At 32.8% G+C, this 9063-nt stretch overlaps 1 long non-coding RNA gene across 1 annotated transcript; it reads right to left on the reverse strand.

Moving 5' to 3' along the window:
* Window positions 1–711: 711 nt before the first annotated feature.
* Window positions 712–8843, reverse strand: LOC143058408 (uncharacterized). The gene is made up of 3 exons (XR_012973047.1): window positions 8646–8843; window positions 4958–5065; window positions 712–871 (listed from the first exon to the last, which is right to left on the reverse strand). It is a non-coding gene; the product is annotated as an uncharacterized LOC143058408 (long non-coding RNA).
* Between the last annotated feature and the right edge of the window lie 220 nt (window positions 8844–9063).

Consider the following 9063-nt stretch of genomic DNA (forward strand, 5'->3'; position numbering starts at 1 on the left):
ACATAGTTTTTGAAAGGGTATAATCGGTTTGTGCCGAAATTACTTTCTTTAGTGAGGCCCCTCATGGGGGGGTCCTAGTAATCACATAATCACCATTTTTTTGCCAATATAATCACATAATCATTAAATATTTGCTTATCTTTAGTAATCAAATAATCATAAACTAAAAATACAATCCTAGGTAATCAAATAATCATGAAATATTTGGCTTAATAATCAAATAATCATTAAAAAAACGGCCAAGTAATCACATAATCAAAAACCCCATGAGGGCCCTCTTTAGTCCAGAAACTCATTTGTGCTAAATGGTAATCTCCACCCACATTTAGGACTGGCAGTTATTTGTAGTTTTTATCAACAGCTTGCACTTTTTCTAAATTATATTTGCTTCTTTTAAGACTGACCAAAACTGTTTTTTTACCATTGTGGTTTGATTAAGGTAGTGTATATCAAACAGCTGTTGGAAATATTTTGGACAACCCTCTTATTTACAATATCATTTGATCAACACCTAGTGGTCTTTGGTGGTATCTCGCATAACACTAATAAGGTCTTTTTTAAAAGGCAACTTGAAATTATTGGTCCCATATTTATGTGCTATAGCAAATGTATGGGCTGCTGATCTGCAATATTGCAATATATGATAGCAATATATTCTTATGTTTTCAATGACCCCTTATTTTTCACTCCACTTTATAAGATAGAAATAAATGTTATTCCATATTTTATTGGTTTTTTTAAAAGGTATCATAATTTAGACATAAAGACAAAACTAAGCACAGTGAAAAAAGTCTACTCTGTCCTGTAAAGTTTTAGATGTTTTTGTTGTTCAATCTTTATCACTTGTATGGAAACACTAAATCTTGATAACCTACAACAGAAATATTATCACTTTTATTTCAATTCAATTGTTGCAGTTATCATACATGTAATAGAGAAAATGATAAATTAGACAAGATCTCCACATTAATAATATCAAAACTAGAGGCTTCAATGAGCCTGTGTCACTCGCATGATACTTTTATTTACAATTGATGCATGATACAGAAATTGTCCATACCAACCGTCAGTGTTTACCATACAATACAGTACTTCTATACACTGTCTGTATACAGTATTTGTCCGATTTTGTCCATACTTATCGTCGATGTTTGACATAAAATACAATACTCCTATATACCGTATATCAACAGTATTTGTCTATACCTACCATCGGTGGTTAACATAAGATAGAGTGCTCCTATATACCGTCTATAAAAAGTATTGGTCTATACCTACTGTCGGTAGTTAACATACAATATAGTGCTCCTATATACCGTCTATCAACAGTATTTGTCTATACCTACCGTCGGTGGTTAACATACAATATAGTGCTCCTATATACCGTCTATCAACAGTATTTGTCTATACCTACCGTCGGTGGTTAACATACAATATAGTGCTCCCATAAACCGTCTATCAACAGTATTTGTCTATACCTACTGTTGGTAGTTAACATACAATATAGTGCTCCTATATACCATCTATCAACAGTATATGTCTATACATACCGTCGGTGGTTAACATACAATATAGTGCTCCTATATACTGTCTATCAACAGTATTTATCTATACCTACTGTCGGTAGTTAACATACAATATAGTGCTCCTATATACCGTCTATCAACAGTATTTGTCTATACCTACTGTCGGTGGTTAACATACAATATAGTGTTCCTATATACCGTCTATCAACAGTATTCGTCTATACCTACTGTCGGTAGTTAACATACAATATAGTGCTCCTATATACCGTTTATCAACAGTATTTGTCTATACCTACTGTCGGTAGTTAACATACAATATAGTGCTCCTATATACCGTTTATCAACAGTATTTGTCTATACCTACCGTCGCTGGTTAACATACAATATAGTGCTCTTTGATACCGTCTATCAACAGTATCTGTCAATACCTACTGTCGGTAGTTGCTCCTATATACCGTCTATCACCAGTATTTGTTTATACCTACCGTCGGTGGTTAACATAAGATATAGTGCTCCTATATACCGTCTATAAAAAGTATTTGGCTATACCTACCGTCAGTGGTTAACATACAATATAGTGCTCCTATATACCGTCTATCACCAGTATTTGTCTTTACCTACCGTCGGTGGTTAACATACAATATAGTGCTCCCATATACCGTTTATCAACAGTATTTGTCTATACCTACTGTCGGTAGTTAACATACAATATAGTGCTCCTATATACCATCTATCAACAGTATTTGTCTATACCTACTGTCGGTAGTTAACATACAATATAGCGCTTCTATATACCGTCTATCAACAGTATTTGTCTATACCTACCGTCGGTGGTTAACATACAATATAGTGCTCCTACAATGTATATACCGTCTATCAACAGTATTTGTCTATACATTGTACCTACCGTCGGTGGTTAACATACAATATAGTGCTCCCATATACAGTCTATCAACAGTATTTGTCTATACCTACTGTCGGTAGTTAACATACAATATAGTGCTCCTATATACCATCTATCAATAGTATATGTCTATTCCTACCGTCGGTGGTTAACATACAATATAATGCTCCCATATACTGCTATCAACAGTATTTGTCTATACCTACCGTCGGTAGTTAACATACAATATAGTGCTCCTATATACCGTCTATCAACAGTATTTGTCTATACCTACTGTCGGTAGTTAATATACAATATAGTGCTCCTATATACCGTCTATCAACAGTATTTGTCTATACCTACCGTCGGTGGTTAACATACAATATAGTGCTCCCATATACTGTCTATCAACAGTATTTGTCTATACCTACCGTCGGTGGTTAACATACAATATGGTACTCCTATATACCCTCTAGTAACAGTATGTGTCTGTACCTACCGTCGGTGGTTAACATACAATATAGTGCTCCTATATACCGTCTAGTAACAGTATGTGTCTATACCTACTGACGGTAGTTAACATACAATATAGTGCTCCTATATACCATCTATCAACAGTATTTGTCTATACCTACCGTCGGTAGTTAACATACAATATAGTGCTCCTATATACCATCTATCAACAGTATTTGTCTATACCTACTGTCGGTGGTTAACATACAATATAGTGCTCCTATATACCATCTATCAACAGTATTTGTCTATACCTACCGTCGGTAGTTAACATACAATATAGTGCTCCTATATACCATCTATCAACAGTATTTGTCTATACCTACCGTCGGTGGTTAACATACAATATAGTGCTCCTATATATATATATATATACCGTCTATCAACAGTATCTGTCTATACCTACTGTCGGTAGTTAACATACAATATAGTGCTCCTATATACCGTCTATCAACAGTATTTGTCTATACCTACTGTCGGTAGTTAACATACAATATAGTGCTCCTATATACCGTCTATCAACAGTATTTGCCTATACCTACCGTCGGTGGTTGACATACAATATAGTGCTCCTATATACCGTCTATCAACAGTATTTGTTTATACCTACCGTCGGTGGTTAACATACAATATAGTGCTCCTATATACCGTCTATCACCAGTATTTGTCTATACCTACCGTCGGTGGTTAACATAAGATATAGTGGTCCTATATACCGTCTATCAACAGTATTTGGCTATACCTACTGTCAGTGGTTAACATACAATATAGTGCTCCTATATACTGTCTATCACCAATATTTGTCTATACCTACCGTCGGTGGTTAACATGGAATATAGTGCTCCTATATACCGTCTATCAACAGTATTTGTTTATACCTACTGTCGGAGGTTAACATAGAATATAGTGCTCCTATATACCAAGAGGGATAACGGATCTGCATCTAGAATTTATCATGCTGCCCTTTTTTTGGATTTTTAAAATTCTTGTTATCCCTCAATTTTTACATTCATCCCAAATAATACAACAGTAGTCAATTAGGGGCAGAACACCCATTGTATTATGTTTTCTTGCAGTTATATAAAAAAAAATGTATTTAAGAAAGATGGTATATTCTGGATGATATATTAGCACAACCTTGGTCAATTTGATTTCTCCAGTTACTTAGTGGGCTACCAATTTTGAAACAAATATTTTTTCACATGAAGAATTTTGTAATACTTTAATTTATTATCAAGTTTGGTTGAAAAGTCTGAATAGTTTCTGCTTTGTTCCAGTAATCAAACATTTTGTTTCATTTGCATCTATGAACATGTTATTCATTTTACACCACTCTTCAACCCTGTATAAATCTTCTTGAACATCATCATTTATATTTTCTAGATGTTTCCCCCTGATTTATGAATAGTGGTGTCATCAGCATATACAACGATATAGGTCTGTTTCACAATTTCTAATGCATAAGGGAAGGTCATTTATAAATAGCACAAACAATAGAGGACAAGGTATAGAACATTGGGGAACACCAAATTTTACATGTTGTTGTTCAGAGTTAACATTACAAATGTATACCTTTTGTTATTCAGGTACGACTTTAAAAAACTAACAGTAGTCTCACTAAATCCATACATGTCGAGCTTTAAACAAAGAATCAAAAACAAATTATTTTTTTCTCCAAAAACTGGAAACAAACTTTTTTTTCCAAAAGCTTTTTTTTAAATCTTAATAAAATTGCTAGGTTTAAATTACCATCTTTCATTTCTTGCAACCATGTGTCAATGATATTAAATAAATGTCAAGCTCAATCCAGTATATATTCCAAGTTATGGACAAATGATAATGCTATTAAAAATACCAAATCATAACCAGTGCTTTTCTCTTTTTCTATTTACAGTATATGACTAGGTAATAATGATTACTTTTTTCAACTATTTTCATACTTTTTTGTTTCTTCTGCTTTTGTATCAAGGGCATAATTGTTTATGGCAAACTAAGCATCTGCATAATCAAACTATAATTCCTAACTATACTCTACCTCAAATTCTGGAAACTGCAGAATTTTTGTCATAGCAGTCTTATGGTAGCTGAACTATTTCTATTTTTTGTAAATCTGGATTAATAAGTCTTTTGTCACATTCTGGGGCTATAGAAAAAAAACATTACAGAATTATCAAAATTATGTGTGTATAATGTTTGTGTACAGTCATTCAACTAAAAAAGGACAAAAAATATTTTTTTGTGTATAAATAAATAATTGTGATTTTAATGTCTTAATATTATGAAAAAAACTTCAAAAGATTAAATTTAAATTATAATCTAAACATGAAAGAGCACATATAAATCAACCTTTTACTCAGATTTATATCTAAAACCAGTTATAACTAGCTACATGTATAATATCTCTGACTTCACAAATATCATCATCTAATTTTACAAATCAGTATTTATTTGGTGGCACTTCCTGCACACTAAGTATGTTATGCCTTAGGTTTAATTTTGATGCAATCACATTTCAGAAGGTACATGTCTTGAACTGTTTTAATGAATAAATTACAGTTTTAAACTCAGTTTAGGCTGACCTGAGGTCAATAGTCTTAAACATTGTCATCAAACTATCAGTTTTACTGTAATATATTGATATTGTGACATTTATGGGAAAGAGCATATGAGTTAGTCATATTGGTCAATACAATGGAAAGTTTATAGATGAGACTACTATAACACTATGTGTTATACTAGTAGTCTCAGTTTATAACTATGTTAATGTTAATTATATACATGACATAATAATTAAATCATTTAAAAAACTATTCCAAAGATTTCTCTCAAATCATGTTTACATTTTTTTAGAGAAGAGTCTGTCTGAAATATATTCAGGGGTAGTCCAAATAATTATGACTTCTTAAAAAACTATATTATGGGGAAAAAGGGGGGGTGGGGGTCTATTATGTTTTTTTCATACAGGAGGAAGACGTCAAAGCAAAAAAAAAACCCAACAAAACAAAATAAAATAATAGCCTGTCAAGACGTCCTTATATCATAATAATTTGGTCTAATTTTGGGATAATACATTTAACTTCCTTTGATGTCGGGGAGGGGATAAGTTTTGACGATTAATTATTCTTGAAACTAACAACAATTATTTCTTATTGTTACTTTGTTAAGGCAGCAACCATTTGATTTTCTGGGGGGGCTATGGTTTTTTTTTCTGGACAAATTTTTTTTTTCGCCTGTGGCGAAAAACAATCTATTTTTTTCGCGACAAGTCGAAAACAATTTTTTCTTTCAATTTTAGCATTACATATAGTGGCAGCTGAGGGTGAAACAAACAATTTTTTTTTCTCAGAATCAAAAACAAATTATTTTTTTCTCCAAAAACTGGAAACAAACTTTTTTTTCCAAAAAAACCATAGCCCCCCCCCCCCCCCCCCCCCCAGAAAATCAAATGGTTGCTGCCTAAGCGAGCGCGATGTGTGGTTCTCGAGTTATTTAAAAAAAAAGGGGGGGGGGTTGTTACTATTATATCAAATTTACCCAATTTGGAGACAAGAAATATTTATATTGAAGGTGTCACTACTCTTTATTAAAGCAATGCATATCTGACACATTAAATGAACATGACATTACTTGAAATGTTAAAAGAAGTTGTCATATTTTGAAAACAATACATAGAAGTTATTAACGACCTTACTGGCTATTGCTCGGTCGGTAATCATAACCTTGTGCAAAATAATATATATATATAAAAAAATCATACTTTTAACATGTTGGTCATAAACAATTGGCACTGGCTACGGTTACATGGAAATGTAACAATAATAAAAATATTATTGTTACATTGGATACTAAATGCCGGAATGCATGGTTGGGTGAGGACCTGATTAATTACGAATGTAACAATAACTATTGAGGCTACGGTTACATAGCGTTATTGTTACATGAAAAACAGCAATGTACGATGGGGACTTGTAATATGTACTAAATAATAAAAGTTTAAGACATTTATTTTATATTTACAATACATACAATGTCTTTATTTATTTTTATTTACAATGACAGTTTATAAATATCCAGTAAGTGGTTTTTGGAGCATGTTTAAGTCCGACACATCATTTTGACGAATCCACTCCAAGCAGCCATCACACACCAGTAATAAGGGGGCAGGACCTTTTTCGGGATGCGGGATCGGTTGTTTTTTTAAGCTCGGGATATCGAGATTGATCTTTTGGGATGTCGGGATTTTTTTTTTTTATAATTCGGGACCTCGGGACTTCATGTTTTTAAGCCCGGGATTTCGGGATCAGGACCCATCCTACCCTCCGCTGTGAACGTCTGTATCGCATACCGTGCACTTCAATTCTGCGATATTCCTTTTAGAAGATAAGGAAATCTTTAATGTTACAAATGGAAGTTTTTAACGACCTTGACTGGCTATACAGCCCTTGCACGGTCGGTCTTTAATGTTTGCCATGCTTTCGGTGAGAAATACTATTTTACTCTCGCAATGTTGATATTCTCATCCGATCTTTTGGTTGAAAGCATGTGGTGTAGTTTCTTGTTGTCTTTCAATATGATTGCATTGCCGTCCATTACGGATGTTAGGTTTACCTCAGATTTCAGTATCCAACTTAGCAGTTAACAAACTTTGCTTCAGTTGATGTATCAATTTTTTAGAGTTGCTTTTGTATAGAGCTATATATATAGCTATAGAGCTGTATGAAATTTGTGTCTTGATATTGTTTCATTTTCGTTTCAAACGCATCCCAAGTTTTTCATCCAAAACTAAATTGGTAAAATAAATCTCTTCATCCATTGTTCAAAGTATATAATGACAATAATAAGAGAAGGTGTGCAGTTAAATACTTCAAAAAGTGAACACTTTATCAGCCCCAGTTCTCAACAACAAACTATATTTTTCGCATTAATTTTGACACTGCTAATCTGAGGTATTTTTATTACCTTTAAGATTAATATGTAAAACTACTTAAACATCATTTGTATAATAATAACACTTATTAATTATCATTATTACAAGTATTAATTAGTACATATGAAAGAATTAAGCAACACAGCTAAAGAAGATTTAAATTTAATAAATTTAGCGTACATTGCTGTTTTTCATGTAACAATAACACAATGTAACCGTAGCCTCAATAATTATTGTTACATTCGTAATTAATCGGTTCCTTGCCCAACTTTGCATTCCGGCAATTAGTCTCCGATGTAACAATAATATTTTTATTATTGTTACATTTCCATGTAACCGTAGCCAGTGCCTAAACAATTTACAACCTTTAAAACACACTAAATTAATTCTTTCAGTGAATAAAATTCCTTTGAGAAACAAAAGAAAAGTACCCAAATCTATTCAATGTAACTGATTTAAATGATTAAAAATTAAATCCAATGGTTATCAGTAGAAGTTTAAAAAAGAATGATTCAAGGGAGACAACAAATCAAATCTGCCAAGGTATTGTCTATATCTAATACACATAGAACATTAGCTACAGATTGGTCATTGTACTTTCAAATTATATACATTTTACAGACTTAAGAGGTATTGAGAAAAATAACAGTATATATTCATAATTAAACACCAATCAAATGCATTTAAATAAGTTGGTACGAGTTAGCAGTGGTACGAGTTTTTTTTTAGTGGTACGAGTTGACGTTGGTACGAGTTTACATTGGTACGGGTTAACTATAATTCTTTAAAATCTAACCATAAACTCCAATGTTCCTGCTTTTTTTAGAAGAACAAACACGATGGCATTCTCGTCTCTGTTATAATCAATAGTTAACTCATTTCTTCTTCCAGGTTATTTCTTAATCAATTATGATTATCAGCTGTCTATCTATTTACCATGTTTATGTTAAACTGGTCCGTAATTCCATCGTAGTGTATCAATAAGTGAACACAACAGGGATCCAGTTTATTAAACGTCTGTAAAACCGAGGTATTATATACAAGGTTCCTGAGTCAGTAACCGTAACTATCACCGTGCTTTGTGCGCATGCGCAATAAACACCAACAACAAGGATAAAACAAGGTACACAGTTCCGTAATTTCGTATATTTTTCTTATCTTCATACTAAAGAGCTCCAAAAGTAGGCGTGCTTAGGTGCACTGGGCGGGTCTAA

This window comes from Mytilus galloprovincialis, chromosome 14, assembly GCF_965363235.1.
Source record: "Mytilus galloprovincialis chromosome 14, xbMytGall1.hap1.1, whole genome shotgun sequence".
Classification (NCBI taxonomy): Eukaryota; Metazoa; Mollusca; class Bivalvia; order Mytilida; family Mytilidae; genus Mytilus; species Mytilus galloprovincialis.